Source organism: Aulonocara sp. 'chitande type north' Nkhata Bay, linkage group LG22 (genome assembly GCF_057382095.1).
Source record: "Aulonocara sp. 'chitande type north' Nkhata Bay isolate Kocher_YH1m ecotype deep benthic linkage group LG22, A_spYH_male_GT1.1, whole genome shotgun sequence".
Classification (NCBI taxonomy): Eukaryota; Metazoa; Chordata; class Actinopteri; order Cichliformes; family Cichlidae; genus Aulonocara; species Aulonocara sp. 'chitande type north' Nkhata Bay.
Genome location: NC_141364.1, coordinates 25,988,700 through 26,008,763, shown reverse-complemented (window position 1 = coordinate 26,008,763; position 20,064 = coordinate 25,988,700). Strand labels below are relative to the sequence as shown.

At 40.9% G+C, this 20,064-nt stretch overlaps 1 protein-coding gene across 1 annotated transcript in view; it reads right to left on the bottom strand.

Annotated features, from left to right (window-relative positions):
- dlgap3 (discs, large (Drosophila) homolog-associated protein 3) overlaps positions 1-20,064 on the bottom strand; it is a 147,155-nt gene that overhangs the window by 60,913 nt on the left and 66,178 nt on the right. Inside the window, exon 2 of the mRNA XM_086280445.1 lies at positions 9,920-9,994. The gene's annotated coding sequence lies outside the window, so the exon portion shown is untranslated. The remainder of the gene's footprint in view (positions 1-9,919; positions 9,995-20,064) is intronic.

Sequence of the window (20,064 nt, the reverse complement as noted above, 5' to 3'; positions counted from 1 at the left end):
TAAATGTGGTTCTATAAGATACTGAATGCGGTGGTGTACTTAGTTTTTTATGACTGTGGGTTGTTGTTTTCATAGTTTACAGCATAGTTAATGGGCTTTATACATCAAATTATTACCTCGTGTTGGCCAGACAAGTAAAACAACACATACTGAAAGTACATTCTTATATAATGACCAGCTTATTCGATGTCAAGAAAAATAAGTGCAATTTAAGCAATATGTCTTAGTTTTCCAATATTCAGTGAGACTGCAAACAAAGAAATCATAAACGCACATGGATACGGTCCCCTTTGCTTGAAATTAACAGCTCAGATAACCACTCTCATGATGTGATCCATTCTTTACACTTCAATGAAAAGTCCAAAAATCATGTTCCTCTTCTCAGCAATTTTCACACTACTCAAAGCCATCCAGTGGGCTGGACCTGACTGGCTGTATGATACTTCATTTTGGCTAACACAGTATCCCTGAACGCAGGTCTTGTCTTTTGAAATTTGCATAACTGTTTAACCCTCTCAGGCTCAAATTAAATTTTTTGTTGCTAATGCACAACCAAGTCCTGCAGTGGTACTTCTGAGTAAAAAAAACTCATAAAACATGTATGTGGGGTAATCAGGTTGTTAGTTTTTAACTGTTGCAAATCGGCAACGCCTGCCTCGAGAGGGTTAATGTGACATACAACATGCTGCACAATGCTGAAACCCACCATTCAGTGTGTATGTGTGTGTGCGTCAAACTCAGTGTGTTTCATCTATGTCAGTTTTCTGCGTGCACTCCGCCCACGCTGATTACGTGTGCAGTGTACATTGGACATGTTCAAGGCTATGACCACAGGGCTCTCTCTGCATTCTCTTGACAGGTTTTGTCTGCTATAAGCTGCTTTCACCATGGTAACCATAACTGCAATGTGCCATTTTTAACCTCGGCCAATCATTCACACTCTCTGTATTGTTCCAGATATAGAGCACGTATGTTATTTTAACATACGTTTCAAATTTCAAACGCAAACATGGTCCAAGGAGACAGACATTCGTCAGAGTCTGGATTTGTGAGAGCTATTTTAGAGTCGTGTTAGCTCCTTATTTGAGTCGGCAAAAAGAGATAAAGAGATGATAAGTTTGCTGTTCAGCTTTATTTTTTTCTGCCTGGCAACTTCTGGGACGTTTCTTCTGTGCAGCTGCAATATCACATCTCCGCCTTTCATTTGTGGTGGTGGCAAACACGAAAATATTAAAACCTAGGTTGCGACAAGGAGTTACACCCAAATTAAACAGTGTTATGTTCAGCTTTAAGAAAGCCCTCAAAAGCCGAGGTGTGTGTTGCTCATAAGTTGATCCAGTCACTTTCTCACTGCTGCGATGCCAATGATATCCAAGAATCCACCCACTCTTTTACTCGAGTAAACCGGTGATCAAGTGAGTTTTATGCGTGTGAGGATAAAAAAAAAAAAGAAATCAGAAATGAAACAGACTTCAGCTTCTTTTAGATAGATAAATAAAAACACCCACTTTAGTCTCTTGATGCTCACACAACGAAGCGTTCACGCTCTGCATGTGTCTCTGTGTATTGCAAGCGTATGCTGCTTCACCAGTGACTCACAGGACAGATCACTGTGAGCGTCTACAAGCTGGACCTGTCTTCATGTCCCTCTTGCACAAGGCGCATGTGAGGACACACAGATGCGACAAGCTGTGTGAAAAAGCTAGACCCCCCAATAGTTCCCCTTGCATCTATTTGTTGTTACGAGCTGGTTTCTGTGACAATAATAATCTGTTTTCTGCTCAAACCATCTTATTACCTGCACCGACAACTCGGTCACAAGCGAAAATGAAATGCAGCGTGAAAGGCTGCATCCAAAGAAGAGATAGGGTGATAATGGCAAATGAAGATGTGATACTTTTTATTTTTTCGCAGCCTTTTTGCTCGAGAAGAGAAAAGGGAGAGAGAAAATGAGGGTTGTCGCAGCTTGGTGGGGGGTGAGGTAGAAAGAACAAGAGGAAAAACTCTAATCCGAGTGCTGCACTCTTGCAACTTGGTCACGAGATCAATGAGAATATGTGAAAGAAAAAAGAAAAAGGGCACGACCTCTCGGTGCACGCAGCAAGAGCAGAGCCTACTGCCATCATGCAGGATAAGCCACCACTCTACAGGCGCTGGCATGCATTTATTAGAGTAAGCACACATTAATTAGTCTATATTGTTTTTAAATTCCTGTGAGAGCCCATAAATCCACTGCTCTCCCCCACAACAAATCAATGCAAACCTAAAATTACCATTAAAACAGGATCACTCAGAGCGTTAAAGCCACATTGTTGGTTGATTATGAGCTAAGACAATAAAAATACATCTTGAAGGGATTAGTGCTAATCTCTAGTTGCAATACCTATCACATGACTTGCATGTAATTGGCAAAATCATTATTTTTTTTTCTTTCGACAGGAGGATTAAGGCATCGGTGCTCCTTTATGTTTGATTTATTAAAATCAACAATTAACAAATGCAAAAAAAAGCACTTTAGTAAGAGCATCATTAAACAATCTGCGTAAAGACAGAAAGCGTTTCCAACAGTTTTCATTGAAACGCTTATTCATTATTTTAATATCAGGGCATGACAGAAAGCAGGGAGGAAGCAAGGCTTAATAAAGGCGATGTGAAGGTGCAACACATCAGCAACAAAGGACGTGAGTGGGAAATCATATTAGCACCAAGTCTTATCTGTTGGTCTGATGCACATTTGGGCATTACTAGAAAGTTGATTCCAATAGCACTGACTGTATCTACAGATTACCATATAGATAAATGTATAGATATTACACAGACACTCAAAACTTCATGGAAATTTCCACTGATTGTATCAAACAACAGATTTAATTGGCCATCAAGATCCATCCATTCATTTTCTTCTGCTTATCCAATTAGGATCATGATGGAGCTGGAGCCTATCCCAGCTGTCATAGGTTGAAAGGCTGGGTACACTCTGTACAGGTCGCCAGTCCATCACAGGACTAACAGCCCATCAGGATTTCATTTATTTTAGGTTTTTTTTTTTTTTGGGGGGGGCGTTACACTGAAGGCACATCAAGCTTCAAAATTAACAGTGGCAAATTATAGAGTACACCAAGGCTTGCCAACCTAGAAGCTAGGATCACTCTGCTTCCCTTATTACATTTCTAATGCAAGTTCTAGGATTTTGCAGTAGACATACAGAAAGCCTTAATGTTTCTGCCAGAGCTCCACATGGTGATGAACTGCATCAAAAATCCAGAATGAAAGCGTTTTGATTTGACTGGGTCAGTAACGCTGCCATGAGGAGATTAAGGATTCATCACCAGAGCAACGGTAAGCACTAATAAGCACATTTAATGGTGATCCATTTTTTTATTTGAGTTTATTTTCAAGCAGTGCTTTCCTCTACTTTTTGCTAGCAGTTGGGAAAACCTGATTGGATAGTCGCAAGTCCATCCGATATGACTACTGTCTGACCTTTAGCTTAACAAAACTGCTAAAAATAACTGTGTGAGGCCTCATTTTGCCTTTCCCATACTGATGTTAAGTCACATGAAAAAGGTGAACTGGCTGTAAGGTGTACATTCACATTTGGTAAGTCCACAGTTCAAAATCAATGTGGCAGCATTTAACAGGAAGTAAAGACCGCTGAGGCTTAGCTGGAGAGTTTTGAAGTATGTTGTTTTTTTGGTGTGACCATACTACGACAAACATGTTCTGCTTTGTTCTTTTGAGTTTGAATAAAAAGTCCAAAGTCCAAATCCACCTTAAGCTCAACTGCAATGTTTGGAGGATGAAAGAAAAGTCTTTTGAAGTGATAATAATAGCTGTTATAGTTAACAACAGCAGCACTAATCTTTCTCTCTCAACTACAATACTTATACTTGCTACAATTTAAACACCCTTGAGGCCCGCACTATTTAAGCAGCAGATGTTGCCTTGCAACACAAAGGCTATTTTCAAGGCTCAGGAAATGTATTTCATGGATCAAACCGAACCAAAAGTCACTAACAAAAGGAAATTTCAAAGCACAGCAAAGAGGAAATTATTTAAGCCACGAGGCATTTTTTTGGCTAGAGGCCATGTGATTTATGAAGCTGATGTGGGCAATTCAGCATTGTTTGGGGCCCAGTTCATATTTTCCTTTTAGTCTTCACTGCCATCTGAAAAAAAAAACACACACAAAAAAAAAACACCATCTCTAAGAGGCCAAAGGCTCCTCTGTGTTTAGTCTGCCTGATATTTGGTAATGTAGATTAATTTTTTAGACCCATTTAGTGAAAACAGCTACCTACTGCTGCTCGAAATTATGTGATTAAAGTGCAGAGGCTCGACTACGGCATATAATGTTAAGGGCAATAGGTCCGAAACAGATTCAGGAGATTAATATGTGAGGGTTTGTTAAAAAGAGGTTAATACAAGTCCCTTTGCATTACACGTTATCATATAATTCCCACTAGTACGGCTTTAAACCTTTTTTGTGTACAGATTTTATCATAAAATCTAAAACACAATGGAAAGCTAGATTAGGAGTAAGAGTTTTGTTCAGTTTTTTTCCTCTTATTGCAAGACAGGTCTTAAGGCATAAATGACACTTTCTGACTTTTTTTGTTGACATTTTCTGCAGTCAGGCCGTGAACTCTGGTCATTATCTGGCTTTATGCGGAGTTCTCTGACTGCCAGCATTTATTCTGCGCAATTAATTAGCCATCAAGAACTGAAAGCCCCACTGACGGACACCAACTTAGGCCGACTCGCTCACACCGTTCCCCATTGTCTGTCGCTGAGTTATTATGTCTAAATTTTGTACAAACATGTTTTTGCTGTGACAGTCCTGAATGGATCCAGTGCTGACTGTGCTGGGTCCCTCCTCTCTTGTTTTCTGGATAGAAGTACAGATGGGTGTGAACGCGTTTGTGTGTACGTGCGTTCTAACTGATGGGCTCTGGCCGTGCGATCCATGCTGCTGTCTAATTATCCTGATGTGATGGATGGCTTTGATTAAATCATGTGACGGCTGAGACAGTTTCTGCCTCCCTTTGCCTCTCGTCTCTCGACTCCATCGCTCTTTTTCTTCTTCTGTGACACACTTGCACGCAGACAAATGCATTACATAGGCTGCAAGCCCTTAACTCTAGTCTCTCTGTTTTTTTCTTTCATCTTATGATACAGGTCTTCAGTAGTTCAGAACAGATGAGCGCTGCTTTTAGCATTGATGAAAGATATCCATAAATCATCCGGCGGGAGAAAAAGAGAGTGATGAGGGTGGGAATGAGACCAGGAGGCAAAAAAGATGGATAGAGCGAGACATGGAAAATAATAGTTCAGTTTATAATTTTCATTGATTTCTGGACTGAATACAGCCACTGGTTCTGGTTGTCTTTTATCTCGACCTGGATCCAAATATCAATAATATCAAAACCAAAGCTGGAATTGGTATTCTTTCGATCGATGCTTTATTTTTATTCTTATAGTTTAATATGTATCCCACTGACCTGTGTTAGATTAATAATTGTTTTGGAAATGAAATGTGCCTATTTTATTTATAGTCTTTAGTACATTTAAATGACAGAAGCTGACCCAGCATGTTTAGAGACAGGCACATTTACATTACAGTCTCCAAAAACACCCAGTTTCAAAATAAAAGAAAAGCTGAAGGGTGTGATTTAGCAGTTATTCAAATGTGTTCAAGATTTGCAAATTAATGATGATTCGGCTCATAAATCATAACACGCTGCTCTCTCGTACATAAACTGCCTTTATAGGTTAAAAACTCTGGTATGGGTATCTGCAATATTTACATGGCATCAGATCGATACCAAGATTTGCAGTATTGCTCTGCACTAGACTCTATTTTTGTTCTGTATATTTTATTTTCCTTGAATAACATTAAACAGAAAATTTTGCCTTTGAGGAACGTCCCTTCTTGTGCACGTTGGATAAAGAAGAGCGATAATAAAAAACTTTTATAATCCAAAAACTGCAGAATGAGTCCTATTTGAACATAAAAGGAAAAAATGCACCTGTGAGAGAAATATAGAAATTGGAACATAAAATGGGACGATTTTATTCTCGCATGTTGTTGCTGGGAACAACGTTGGGATGAAGGAGTGCTCAGGGAAAATGATTTTCACCCTAATTCTCTTATCTCCTTCCGATAAGCTCCACTGCAGATAATCAAAAAACTAAATTGATAACCTGCTCTAATGCAGGCTCGCTTCTGTCTGCAGCTACACACACCAAACTGCACACGTCCTAATGAGATGCTGTCCTTCAGTGCTACAAAGAGCTGCTGTTTGAAGTTACTCTCCCAGAAACCATATGCTCACAGCGGGAAGACTGGGCACAGATCCACGAGCCGCACAGGCACACGCATGCACGCAGTAAAGCCTGTGTAGCCACACACACCTATAACCATTCAGAAGTGAGACGTGAGTGAGGGAGAAAAATGGAGGAAAGTGACTCATCTCTGCAAAATACTCCTCACAAGTCATCAGTTAAAAGCTTCATGTGGACTTGTCAGTGAAACACGTAGTCACAAGCTGTATTGTAATTGATGTCAAGGCATAACCAGCTAAACTCAACACTTTCGCCCATTAAATATGCCCATAAATGAAAGGCAGCAAGACTTTTAATGTGAAAAGTCAAGAGGAAGTCCTTAGTTATAGCATTCAAATTACAAAAACATATCATTACTAAGGGAGGAAAGCCCGACGTGACTCTGATAGAATTACTGCTGCTGAAATGCACATAAATTTAAAAGATAAGAAGTAAAGATGCAAGAGGTTTTGAGTTTGCATCAGCTGACACAGAGAAATGCCCAAACCTCCCATTTCTGACCACTACTGAAGGTTAATGAATTGTCAACCCCAAGTTAGTAGCCAATGAGCATGCATTTTTTATTTCTGCCAAAGCCAAGTCCAGCCTTTACTCGTCACTCCCCATTTCCCAAAACCAACATGTGGAAGCAAAAACACTCATGTCGGGGACTCATAATGGGACTTCACTAACCAATCGCTGACATCACAGTGGCTACATCCATCTTTTATATAAACTGTAGGGGTGGAACAGCTTTTCCAGCTGTTCTTGAAAGCCAGCCTAGTCCCTAGGGTACAGCACAAGAAACAGCATCCTGCTGCAACTTCTTCACAGTGAAAATCAAGAAAAAGCTCACAGGAATAATCAAGCATGCAACCAAAATCACCAGCACCACTTAAACCCAACTCTTAGACCCTCACAGCTTCCATTACTAAGGGCCCTGTAGACCTCCTTCACCACTCCTTACAGCTACTCCCATCAGGTAGCCACTAAAAAGTGCCTTGGGCCAAAAAGAGAACTTTGAAAAAGTTTTTCATTCACACCACAAAATTCATTTTACACATGGCCACAAACTCTATCAGTGTGTTCAAATGCTACTTTGCGAATGTGCTCTTATCTATTCATGGAATTGGTGTTATTAAATGTACTTTATGGTCTCCGATTTAACTTTGACTGTGTGAATTAGACTTTTCTCTGCAGTAGATATTTTGACTTATACCAGCAGGAAAAGCACAGATGCTGTGCTTTATTAATGTATTCCAGCCCCACTTTGTCAGTTGGCACCTGAATGAGAATCCAGCAAAAGTTGAAAGAAAACTCCAAGGACAGTTATGGATGTGTTAGTAAAGCCACAGAAAGGAACAGAATTTATAAGGTGGAAGGATCCTCTCATACTGAAAAGTGTAGTCAGTGCCGAGGGCGGCAAACCTGCATTCCTTTGAACGACCAGCAGGGGGGTGACTCCTAAAGTTCCTTTATTTGGTCTCTTTTAGACTGAAATAGATTCGATTCGATTTGATTCGATTAGCCTTTATTGGGTCACTTCTGAGAAATTTAAACTGGACAACAGAGGGAAACATAAAACACACATACAAACACTTATTTATATTTTTACCCTAATTACAATTGAATAATTAGCCGATATTGGCAATAGAAAATTTATACCTATTTAACTTACAGTTTGGTGCCCTAAAGCTTTTGCCTGATGGTGTCAACTGATACTTATTAAAGATGTGATTTTTGTCCTCAGTAACTTTCAGACCCTGCTGTATCACTGACTCTGAATGGGGAAATGAAAGGAGCACGTCAACTATCTTTCCAGCCCTTTTAATTTTGAACTTGGGATCTGAGCTTAACAGAAAGGTTGCCAAACCATGTAGCAATACAGTATAGTAATAAAGCATTTCCACTCCATGGACCCCAAGCCTTCTTAAAAAAATGCAAGTGTTGACTAATTCAGGCGCACACATAATCTACATGATGAACCCACTGTAACAGACAAAGTAAAGACCTAGATAGATGATAAACAGGGTATGATCTGAGGTGTGGATATATTTGACAAGTCACTAGTGTATCAATCAAAGTCCTTGGGATCTTAATAAGAAGATCCATCATTGTTGTTTTGAAAACCAAGACATCAAATGCACTTTAAAATTTGAAAGCAAACCAAAGGGGGACGTCAAGGTGACTAAATCAATTTTTAGGTAGAGTCAACTTTCCTAAAATCTAAACCACGTAAGTAAAAACGCCTGTGCAGAGACTAAGAATTAAAAGAGAGTCATCATTATAATGGGTGTTCTTGATTATGATTAATTGACTAACCATCTTAACCATCTTAGGACTTCCTGAATTACCTGAATAGAGCCTGTTCTAGACCCTATGGTAAGAGGCTATGCCATGACAATGATCATTCAGTGACCATAGAAGTCTATCTGTATTCTTAGACATAGCAGAGAAGACTACTTTTGGTGTCCAACTTGTGTATTATTTTCTAATGTGTGTTATTTCATGCAGAGCACTCAGAATCTGTCAGAATATATATGTACCCTGATGACAATGACAGGAATGATAACGCTACTTGGCGACAGAAATAGGCCATTTTAGGCATGTTGCAGAGAGTTTCCGGTTCTGACAGCAACAATGTGATGCATCTGTAATTTTACTTCTATAGAACATCCCATCACATCCTGGCCTTGTATTACATCAGATAAAATGCACAAACACAGGGCACTTAGCCTCTAAGTGGCCCTCTCTGTAGCTGTAATTAGGTGAAAGCTTCAGCATTTCATTAACATGGTAAATCCAACAATGGACAAAAAGAGAGGAGTGTAACTGTATTAGCTGAGGTGACGAAGGCTAAACAAGTGAACAGAGAGGATAAATAAATAAAATGACAAATGTTTGGGAGGTAGATAGATGGAAGTCCGTTGAATGGTTTTCGCCAATTACAGAAAAAGAGTAGATAGATCCAGGGTACCTCCAGACACCAGATATCCTGTAGAGTGCTGACATCACAAGAGCGAATCAAGAGAAAGGAGGGAAGAGAAAGTGAGGGGAGATGGAGAAAAAGGAGGAGACTGAAGCTAAGAATAGTAGTACATCCTCGGGCCAGCACGATCGGTCAGTCATGCCAGCTATTTTTTACTTTACTACTGTGCCAGTCTGTACTTGTCTTGACATCTTTCCATCTACTGTTTCTATTTTCCTCTCGCCATTAGCCTCTTTCCAAAATGCAAGGCCAACAGTATGGCAACTTTGTCATGTCGATGTTTCTCAACCAACCCACGCAGGGTAGTGACAGTTTAAACTGTTGTATGTAGTGTTCAGCCATGACGGTCGACAGCAGCAAACATCTCCAGAGACGCGACTTAGTCAATATTGCTTCAAATGTGAGATCAAATACAAGGCAGGCCATGCAGGAGAGTGAGCGGCATGCTTCAGAATCCCACTTTCTCTGAGCTGTTTCACTGACGTGGGTTAATCCCCGAGGGATGGATTTCAAGGACGCAGAAGACAGAAGTGGAATTCGTATGTGGGTACAGGTGACGTGTAGCTGCAGGAGTTACATTCATGTGTGATTGTGCCTTCTACTTACCACAGTCTCATCAGGAAATGGTGCTCCATAGGTATAGGCAGAAAAGGATGGAAAAATAACTCGGTCCCAGTCACTCTGCAGACAGGGGGAGAGACAAAGACAACATCAGGGAAGCTCAAATAAAAATCTCACGTGCAGATTTGCGCCAGACTTATCACATGTGGATGGAAGCATTTAGTTCCATTTCTCTGCAGTACATCCTTCTCCCCGTTATGGGAAAAGCACCCCCTCCCCATAAGCTCCGACCTGTAAATGAGTGCCTGCAATGTGGTGGAAGATGTGCCTGCCGGTCCCAAAACAAGAAGCCTCCCCTGACTGCCTAACTAACACTTCAGCTCCCCTGTTAGGAATGCCAGGCCCCGGAGCCACGAATGGTTGGATGATAGGAGGATATGACAAGAGGAGAACGAGATAACAGCAGAGAGAGTGAAATTAGCCATGGAAATAAAGGGATGGAAAAGAGATACGGACAATAACGAGAGAAAGAAAGAGGAGGGGATGACTCAGAGGCTAACAACTTAATTGAGTGTGTGCTGCATCCAATTACCTCCTAAAAGCAGCAGAAACTGTGAAATCATTGAACTTCAGAAAAGAAATACACCGAGGCTTACACAAAGTAACACTGTGTCACCTGATGGGAGAACATGTGTGTGTAGCTGTGTGTGTGATAACACGCCAACAGGAAAATAGGATGCTTTGTCTGTGTGACATAAAATGCTAGCAAGCTAACTGTGGTGGTATTACAGGATGCCACAGGGTTGTGCATGCTTTATTACCCATCCATTAGCATTAGCATGAGTACAGTGAGTACTGCTAGCTGTTAGCAATACCTCTCTGGGACTTTCTTTCCCCCTTCCTGTTATTCTGTGCCTCATTATAGCTAATGCACACCCTCGGCATGTGTTACTTTGGTGCTCCATGGCAACAGCAGCTAATATACACACAACATTTACACAGTTAAATCCATAAGAGAAATCATCAACAAGGCACTGGATGTGTTTTAACAATCCCTAAAGGACACGGCAACAGTATGAAATCATTTTCGCTGTGATCACCTGGTAATGATATTTTACTCAGTGGAATGGCAGTGTCATGCAGTGTTGCATTCAGAGACCCAAGTCATCACAAAATGGTTTTAACATGCATTGTGTGACAGGAGGCGGTGTATTTTTGCCAATCCTACATGGAGGATGTGCTGCTGTCACTCGTCAAGCAGAGCATGGCAGATGCTCTCACGAGCCTCCATTGATTTTGTCGCAAAAAGTGTGTGTGTGTGTGTTTGTACATGGGTGTGTGCGCGGGTGTGATGTGTCGCTAGCTAGCTGCAGAGATAATTAGAACACAACTCTTTTGCTGTCCCTGTAGGCCACTGATCCAGCTGCTTTCATCTAATATAGGTCAGCTGTGACAAAGCCCTCAGCATGGACACTGATCAGCCCTGCTGGCACTGTCATTTGCAAAATATGAAGTTAAACTCATGCACAAACACGCAGACTGATATCCTCTCTCGTGCGCAAGCACGTCCATGGCACGCGGCACATGTAGCAGGTAAAATTCCTAGCAGTGCTGAAAGAAACACACACACACACACACTGCTTTGTGTTGTCGTTTTCCAGTAACACAAACTGCTCGATTCATAAATACACTGGAGAGCGCAAATGAGAAACTTCAAGTCAGCTCTCTCACAGCAAAAGAAAACATTGCCAGACATATTCAATGCAAATTCATTCATTTGCTTTGAAATGAATTCTACACTAGAAATTGTTTTTTGTCAGATCATGCTTATATCTAATACTCAGTGATGCGCAAACTGCAGTAATTATTTATAGTACTAGGTTATAATAGCGTCCCACAAGTGCACAAACATCAAATTAAAATTAGACATAGCAAGAGACAAGCCTGCTGACATAATCTTTATTAACATAACAGCATATAAAGATATTTCAGTGTTTTTAAAAACAATGATAAAAGTATGTAACAGATTGGAGATACGACAGAAACAAGCATCTGGTTCTGAGTAACTGACTCAACAGGGCCCTCAACTTTATAGGCAGTGGATGGTGATGTGAATAACATTGATTATTTCATTACAACGCGGCACTCTGCTAGGAGCACTAATGTCCTGGGATATATGTGGATATACAACCAAAGGCTTCATTTTCAGTACACATGGCACTCCCCAATGGCTGCTGCCTCACAGAACAAGACAAACCACGCAATGCATTTAGACAGGTGGCATCATGGTTGTAGCTGATCACCGTACTTAGCTACTGATTTTGCTGCCTAATACATACACACAATCATATCATGCCCATTCTGGATTATTCCTGGACATTAAGCTCAGTGTTTGTAGGAACCCAACGGTTACACCTTCTCCTTTATTTCACATTGAACCATATGCCAAAATGGCATATGGCACTGTTACAGACATGTTGGGAGCTAAACAACATCTGCCACTACTATGCTTATAAGACGTTGAGTTGTTACTTTCTCAGATATATTCTGATTTATTACACTTTCCAGTTAATGTTTTAAAACATCTGGATAGTTGCATGAAATTACAGTGATTGATTGAAAATAAAAAAAAAAACCAAAAAAACAACCAAACAAAAAACTTATTACTGTCATGAGTTGCAAAAAAAAAAAAAAAAAAAAAAGAAGCTAAACGCATAAAAATCCTAACATTAATGTGAACTTTGCAATTTCCTTTTATCTGTCTGCATAAACTGGACAAGCCATTTGGAGCATGCTCTCCTTGGTAACAACTGTTCTCTACATAACCCCTAAAACTGCACAGTGGGCTTCAGCTTATTTAATAATAGATGTCAACATCCTCATACACGCTTTTAAGAGGCATATAATATACTCACTCGCATCCACACTTGCACTGTTTGCACTCTCAGACTCTGCACTTGTACTTGCACAACAACTTTTTGTAGTCCTTCCACCTAAATAATTAGTCACCAGGAGTGACCTCACTGAGGGTCGCGAGTGGGGGGTGCAGGATGCGAGCAGCAGGGAGGAAGAAGGGCAACGTGGGCGAGGAGAACAGCAATTATTTTCTCTTCTTTTCTCCATGCACTCCACTCTGTTTCCCCTCAATTACAAAGGCCACATTTATTAGGTGCCACCGCTGATATAGAGAGTACCACTAAAGTGACTAGCGCACCTCCTCAGGTGTTTTATTCGAGCTATTATATTGATGACCAACTCAACAGAAAAACATTATTATCTTCTGCCAGCCTAATGCAGTGGACTCGCTAATGGGGCAATAATTGGTTCAAATTGCGAAGTTAACACGTAGTGGCATAGCCTTTGGGATGACTCGATTAAAGCGCCTTGGCTGTGTCGCATTGCAGGAGATCCATGCATTCTCTCGACTCCGGTCAATTCTTTTTTACCCTCACTCTACGTCTCTTTATTTTTGCTCCCAATGCGTGCCCAGAGAGTGCTGTGCTAACACGTGGGGTCATACCAGGCTTTAAACAACTGGAGCTATTTATGCAAATATAATCAATACTTAATTGTCTCCCTCTCTCTCTCTCTCCTTCTCTTTCTCCCTCTCACTCGCTCTCTCCATCTCTCCGTCTAATAAGAGACTGCAGCAGGGGTATTAATTAGGGCCAGACATGCACCAAGGATTTCCCACAGGGCTGAGCAGCACGGCCAGTTCATAGTGGGTCAGCAGAGGACAGGTCTGGTCTGGCCACTGCAACGAGAGACTGCAGAGACAGCGGTTGCTGCAGAACAATCTACAGCAGGCCTGCTTTGCTTTAATGGCTCTAATAAACCACCTTCTATAGACGGTGCAGGTAAAGAGCGTAAAAGCATTATATAGGTGATATAAGGCTTTCCATTTGTTTAAGCTTAACAGCGTTTTGTAAGCTGAGTGAATTAACCACCACACACGTGGTTAAGGACACTAAGCTGGACAAGTTTCCCTTTCTTGCAGTAATGAGAGTGGTATGTGACTATTTTTATACTGTTTTCACCATTTGTTCTTCATTTGTCTAATTTCTAGCCCAAGATTTTGTGACTGAAATAACATATTAGAGTAGTGCTACCTGCTAGATAAAAAAAATTCACACTGGCTCAATTGAATGGTTGGCAAACCAGGTGAGTTTAATGTTTCAGCTAAGAAAACAGGTCTTCAATACACAGCCGGTGGCTTCATATTTGATATGATGTATAAGGACCGAGGCTCGTGGCCCATGTCTCACTATAGAATGAAATCAGCATCTTCACCTTCTAAAGAGTAATACGGGCAAAGCTAATATTATGACATTAGGGAAAAACTTCCCTTTAGTGCAATGTCACAGCTGCTTTATGGCTCTGATGAACACAAATATGCTGTTATAAAATATTTAAGCTATTTTTTCCCCTAACATAGGAGCCTTTGTCAAAACCATTGCATTACTGTATTTTCAACTTTGGGGCAACTGCTAAACCCAAAGAGTCTCGAAGCTTAGTTCCATTTGCGAATCAGTGTCCTACATTTAGGACACTGCACATAGATTTTTAATAACTTCTTAGGGATTTCCACAGGATTAAGTTCAGACAACCCAAGCAACTTCCTTAACACCAGCCATTTCCAATTAGATCCTATTAACAGAACACTGGCTTCAGCGCTGAAAACATACCCTATAGAGGATTTCTGTTGGCTTAAAAGAAGGAAAAAAGTTGAACAGTTCTATCCATTTTCTACATATGGTATATGCCATTCATCATCTTTATCCCACAGCGCCGTGAAGTTTTGTGATAACCACAAAATGGAGATTGCACAAACAGAAATCGGGTATACATTAATGCACAGTTTAAAAGTTGTTCTATCAGGCTGTGATTGAGATGACCGAGAGCTAGACAAAGTGCAGTAGAAAATACAAGAAATAAGAATAGTTTATACTATTTCCGAGTCCACTTAAAGTACACATTTGGTGTGTGTCTCAAGGACAAATCCACCAAGTTTGAACAAACAGGATGTCACACACATGCCCTGTGATCATCCAGTAACAATGAAGTTCCCCTCACATGGACTGGATACTTGCATACTCATGGGTGCAGAAAATGTATCATCCACAAAAGGGTTATTATGCACACAAGCTGCAAGTGCTACCTATTTTCATCACCTTCTATGACTAGTATCCATTCATCTATTCATCCATCCATCCTCTTAACCACTTATTCATTTTAGGGTTACAGTGCTGGAGCCTATACTAGCGAGAGCCAAAGTACACCCTGGACAGAGAGACAGAAAACCATTCAGTCTTACACACTATGGCTAGGTGATTTATTTTTTCTGTCCCATTTAACCCAAAAGGTCATTCTTCCCTTTATGGAAGCACTTCAAAATACACATAAGTCTAGTACAATGACATTACAGACGTAAGTCCCCTTTATAATCTGAGTACCTGCTTAGCATTGACCAAAATCTGAATTGAGTCTGAATCATATTGGGAGTGATTACTGATAAGTGATGTCTAAGGAGTCACTGGTGATGAATTTAATGTTCGGAGAAAGGCAAATTATAGTTTTCAAATGATGTGAGTTAGAATGTATTAGGATAAGGTTAAGGTCATGGCTGATAATGACTTTGACCTCAGAGGGTTCATGGAACATCTGAGAATGTGTTAAGCCCCTGTTAGTGTTACAACGTATTTCTTAGGTGACTGTGACACTAGAAAGGCACATATTGGAATAAAAAGTGAACTCTATACAGAGCTGATGGATACTGTAAAAATCCGAGCAGCTCAAACGTTTCTATATATAACAAAGCCTTCACACAGTTTGTGTGTAATACCTTACTTTATCAACATGACTGCGATCTTTCTGCATTTTCCTCTAATATGCAGGCGCACGCACTAACACCTGGATCCTAAAAAGTACCCTCATCTCTTGTCTTAATGGATTTGAGACTGTATTCTGACTATACACAAATCAAATGAATGTGCCAGTTCAAGGCACGCCCGGGGACATGCTGCACATTAGAGAGAGTCATCAGTGATGCTTTTAAGAAAGTATGTATGAATCAGAGGTCGGTGAGCAGAAGAGGAAGAGAAAAGAATGGCGAGGAAAGGCCGAAAACAATGTAAAAGGAGGGGTGAGGGCAAGGAGACGTGGGAAATGAAATGCTGAAGCAGAAGTAAAAGATGGGGTAAAAGTCTGTTTTTCTTGCTCTAGAGGGTTTCAAGCAAGTGAACCGTGCACCACTGTTACATCTTTGTATGTCTGTTAAGGATCGCATGGACTGCAAATATTTTTGAATATGCTTGTGGTGCAGCTGCAGATGCAGCTGTGCAATGCTTCACAATCTTGTATCTTTATGGGTGCACTTACACAAACCTATTCTCTGTGGTCAGGGCAAAACGCTTAAAGCTCGGTTCTCCCTCCAGTACTCACCTGACAGCTCACCATTTTTCATACCCTTTGTACCGCTCTCTCTCTCTCTGTGCCTCCTTCTCTCTCCCTTCGCTCTTAAGGATCCCTCAGTTCTCATTAGGCGATTCCTTGGCAGCAGGTGGATACAGTGAGTGTTTCTTCTTCCTTCACACTTCCTTAATCAATCTTTCACCCTCTCCTATTCTTTCCTCTTAGCCTCTCACTACCTTCCACTTGCACATCTTAAACCTCTCTCTCCTCTCTCCCTCTTTCCTCGCCAAAGCTTGGCCACTTCATTTATCGCTGTAAAACTGTTCGTTTCTCACAGGACATGAGGAGAGGAAGACGAGTAACAGCAGAGGAAACCGAGACAACTATCCTTAAAATAAATAAATAAATAAAACAACCAGAAAACAGATTTGCGTTTGAGTACAGTGGCCCCATATTGCCTCCGTTTTGTTGTTGTTGTTGCCAGTCATAAGTGAGCAGTTTGGGGAATGGCTAAAGTTATGATTAATTCATTTCAACGCTGCTAGAGAGTATATCGGTGGCAATGATGCCCCAGAGCACCCAAACAATCCGAATCACATTCATTATTGTCAGTCAGACCGGGAAAAGAGTTTGTGTACGTTTGATTGCTGCAACTCCTTTAAAATGTGCACAAACACGTGTGATTCGTAAATGCTTTTTTTTTGTCATTGTCCCTTCACCCGAGACCCAATTCCAAGCTTGCTAATGCGTTATGGATCATTAGACAAATATACTGACAGCGTGCTGATTACAGAAATGAATGATGCATGATGCCGTTTTGCTCCATTGTGCAAGTGTCAATTTATTTACTTGCCTCGAGACAAAAAGTCTGAAGACATAGCATAGCATGTCCATTAGCCTCAGACAGAGTACTGGTAATATGATACACAGGTTACAGCAAGAGGGCGTCACTGCATCGTGCTGAGAGAAAATCTTGGTATTTGCACAGGTACAGTCACAGGGTTTTTAAAGATAGTTGACCCCCCCCCCCAAAAAATAAATAAATAAATAAATAAATAAATAAATAAATAATTTTTAGGTCAAACGCTTCAAGGGAGTCAGTGAGGGAGACAGAATGAGCAAGGGCCAGACCGAAAGGCTAAACTAATTGAAAATCCAAAGAGGACAGGCTAAAACAAGACCATACATGAGGAAATGACCTGAAACAGGAAAAACAGGAAGAATAAAAATGATGACTAATGACAGGCAAAAAAAATAAAAATAAAAAAATAACGCAAGGAAATAAAAATGAGCTAGAAATGAAAATGAATGAAAAGTATGATGACACAAAACAAGAGGTGACTGAGTCAAGTTCATAAAGCAGGCATTGCAGCTCTTTACAGTGCACAAATATGAGCTCTCTCTTCAGTTTTCTCTTCAGCTTTAAAGGAAATCCTAACTGCATTCATCGACTGAGCCTTCAACAAAGTCAGTTCTCGTCCCCGGGGTGTCGAGTAGCACGGTTTCCTCAGAGCAGCTGCCGTGACTCTATTACTGAGAAGGTGTACTTTGGTGTGTGTGCCCGTTACGTTAAAGGTTATGGCAATAGAGATGGGGATCTAGCCCTCCCAACTTGACATATGTCAACGAGCGGGGTTACTGCTGTGAAAGGTGAGTTTTAGTTTATGAAAACTACACAGTTTTCATAAACCTAAACACGTAGTTTGTAATGCCTAAACGTCACCAGTGAGTAAAGATTGAATTAGCCATCCCATCAACCTGTTATTTCCAGTACATCAAGGCATCAACTCCACAGGTCACTGTGCATGCAGCTCCATCTGACAAAACAGGATTAAATTGCACCCTGCGATGAGAAATTACTGACAAATTTGTGACTTTTGGCTCACAGCTGAAACCCGCGCATCAGCTGCTTTAACCATTTACAGTTCAATTATTTGCTTTATACACTCAAACAATCTCAGGGACTTAAAATCATTGATTTTACTGATTGCTGTCTGAGCAATCAGTAAAATCAGTTAAACTGCAGTTAAACTGCTCTTGTTTTCACACCAATAAGCAACAGTCGAGGCTAAAAAGATGAAATTTGTTCGATGATGGCGCTTTTACTGATTTCATTTGCTTTCGGCCCTTTTTCGCCTCTCAGAAGTCACTTTGACTCAAGAGTAAAAACCAGCACTCCCATTCAAACGTTCACATGGAAAGATTTTGCAGCTCGATTCCTGCTGCGATTCTCAGCATAAGAGATGCTCTCTTCAGAATTTTTTGTTTTTTCAAAAACCTTTTTCATGTTTCGCTAATGGTTTCTTGTTGCATGAGAACAAGCGGGATGTTGATGTTGGCTGCATTTGTAACACTTGGATAAAAAGGACATGTGCACAGAATTTAGATTTCCTTTTTTTTCTTCTTCTGCTCACTTTTCAGTGAGCAAGCCAATTTTCGAGTACACTTTGGATTTTTTATTTCACATAAAAAAAACAAAAGAAAAACATCAGTGGCTTAAGATTTCTTCTCAATGGATCCAAATAGCAGCTACAAAAAAAAGTGTTTCCTCTTCTCTATCATATCCGATTCACAGCCTTTGAGAACTTTTGGTAGTTTTCCACCTTTCACTCTATCTGGCACAGCTAAACTTCAGCCAATCAGGAGACAGACAATTTCCTCTGGGGGTGGCAGTGATGTGAGGTGGGGAATGAATCAGAGCAAAGTCTGAGGGGTCACACCAGGGTCGTGGATGATGTCAGCGAGGAGCGAGGCTCTTCAAGTGAAGTCATCAAAGCCTCATTATTCCTTTCACACAGGTCCGCTTGGGCAAATTAGCCTCACCACTCAGGTGCATGCGCATGCATGTGTGTATTGCACTCTAATTTGTGGCAAGAGCGAATTAGGTGTTGCTGTGCTCGTGCGTGCCTGTGTGTGTTTGTGTCTGCCGGGCGCTAATTGAGTTTAAAATGCAGCTGCTCAAAGATGAGGCACGCGGCACTTATGGACGGATTTTGTTCATGTAAAAGGACACGCCACCCAAAAAAAAAGAAAAAAAAAAAAAGTGTAGCATCAAACAGCCCCATTACAGACGAGGGAGACGGGAGTAAGATGGAGAGGAAGGGCATTAAAACAGAGTAAGGGTGTATTTCTCCCTCTTTCGCCCTCTTTGGATATTTCAATCTCTTTCATTAAAACGAGCAATAAATAAGAGAGTAGAAAACAGGAAGATAAATAAAGAAGAGAGGAAGTGATTATCTTTAAATCGTCATCAACCTGTTGTTGTCTTCAGCGGAACCGCTGGGCGTAACACTCGTCATGCACTGGCTGCCACAGCTGCAATTTGCATATTTCTGTTTGTACTGTGCGCACAGGTTTGTGTGTCTAATTACAGTATAACGAGCATCAAAACTGGCTGCATGCGTGCCTCTCCTGCTCAGGGACAGCCATTTGGAAGATGCCCGTAACTGTGTATCTGAGTTTTATTTGCAAAAACAAGTGATCCGGTGACCTTTAAGCAGAGGTGGAATTAGAAAAAAAGGGGGAATCCAGGTACGCACATCCTGGTGTCATATTGGGTTAATGCATTGCTTTTGGAGATGGATACGGCGTATCGGGGAGGATGTAAAATACTCCATCACATGGTGCTCAGCTAAAGGCCAGCACTGTCACAGCAGCTTCGTCAGTCTCTAGGTAACTGCTGCACCTATTTGCTTCATACATATATACGCCCACGTCCACACATAACTTGTGTGGACATTAATTGCAGCAAGCATAAAGTCATGGAAACAATGATTGTG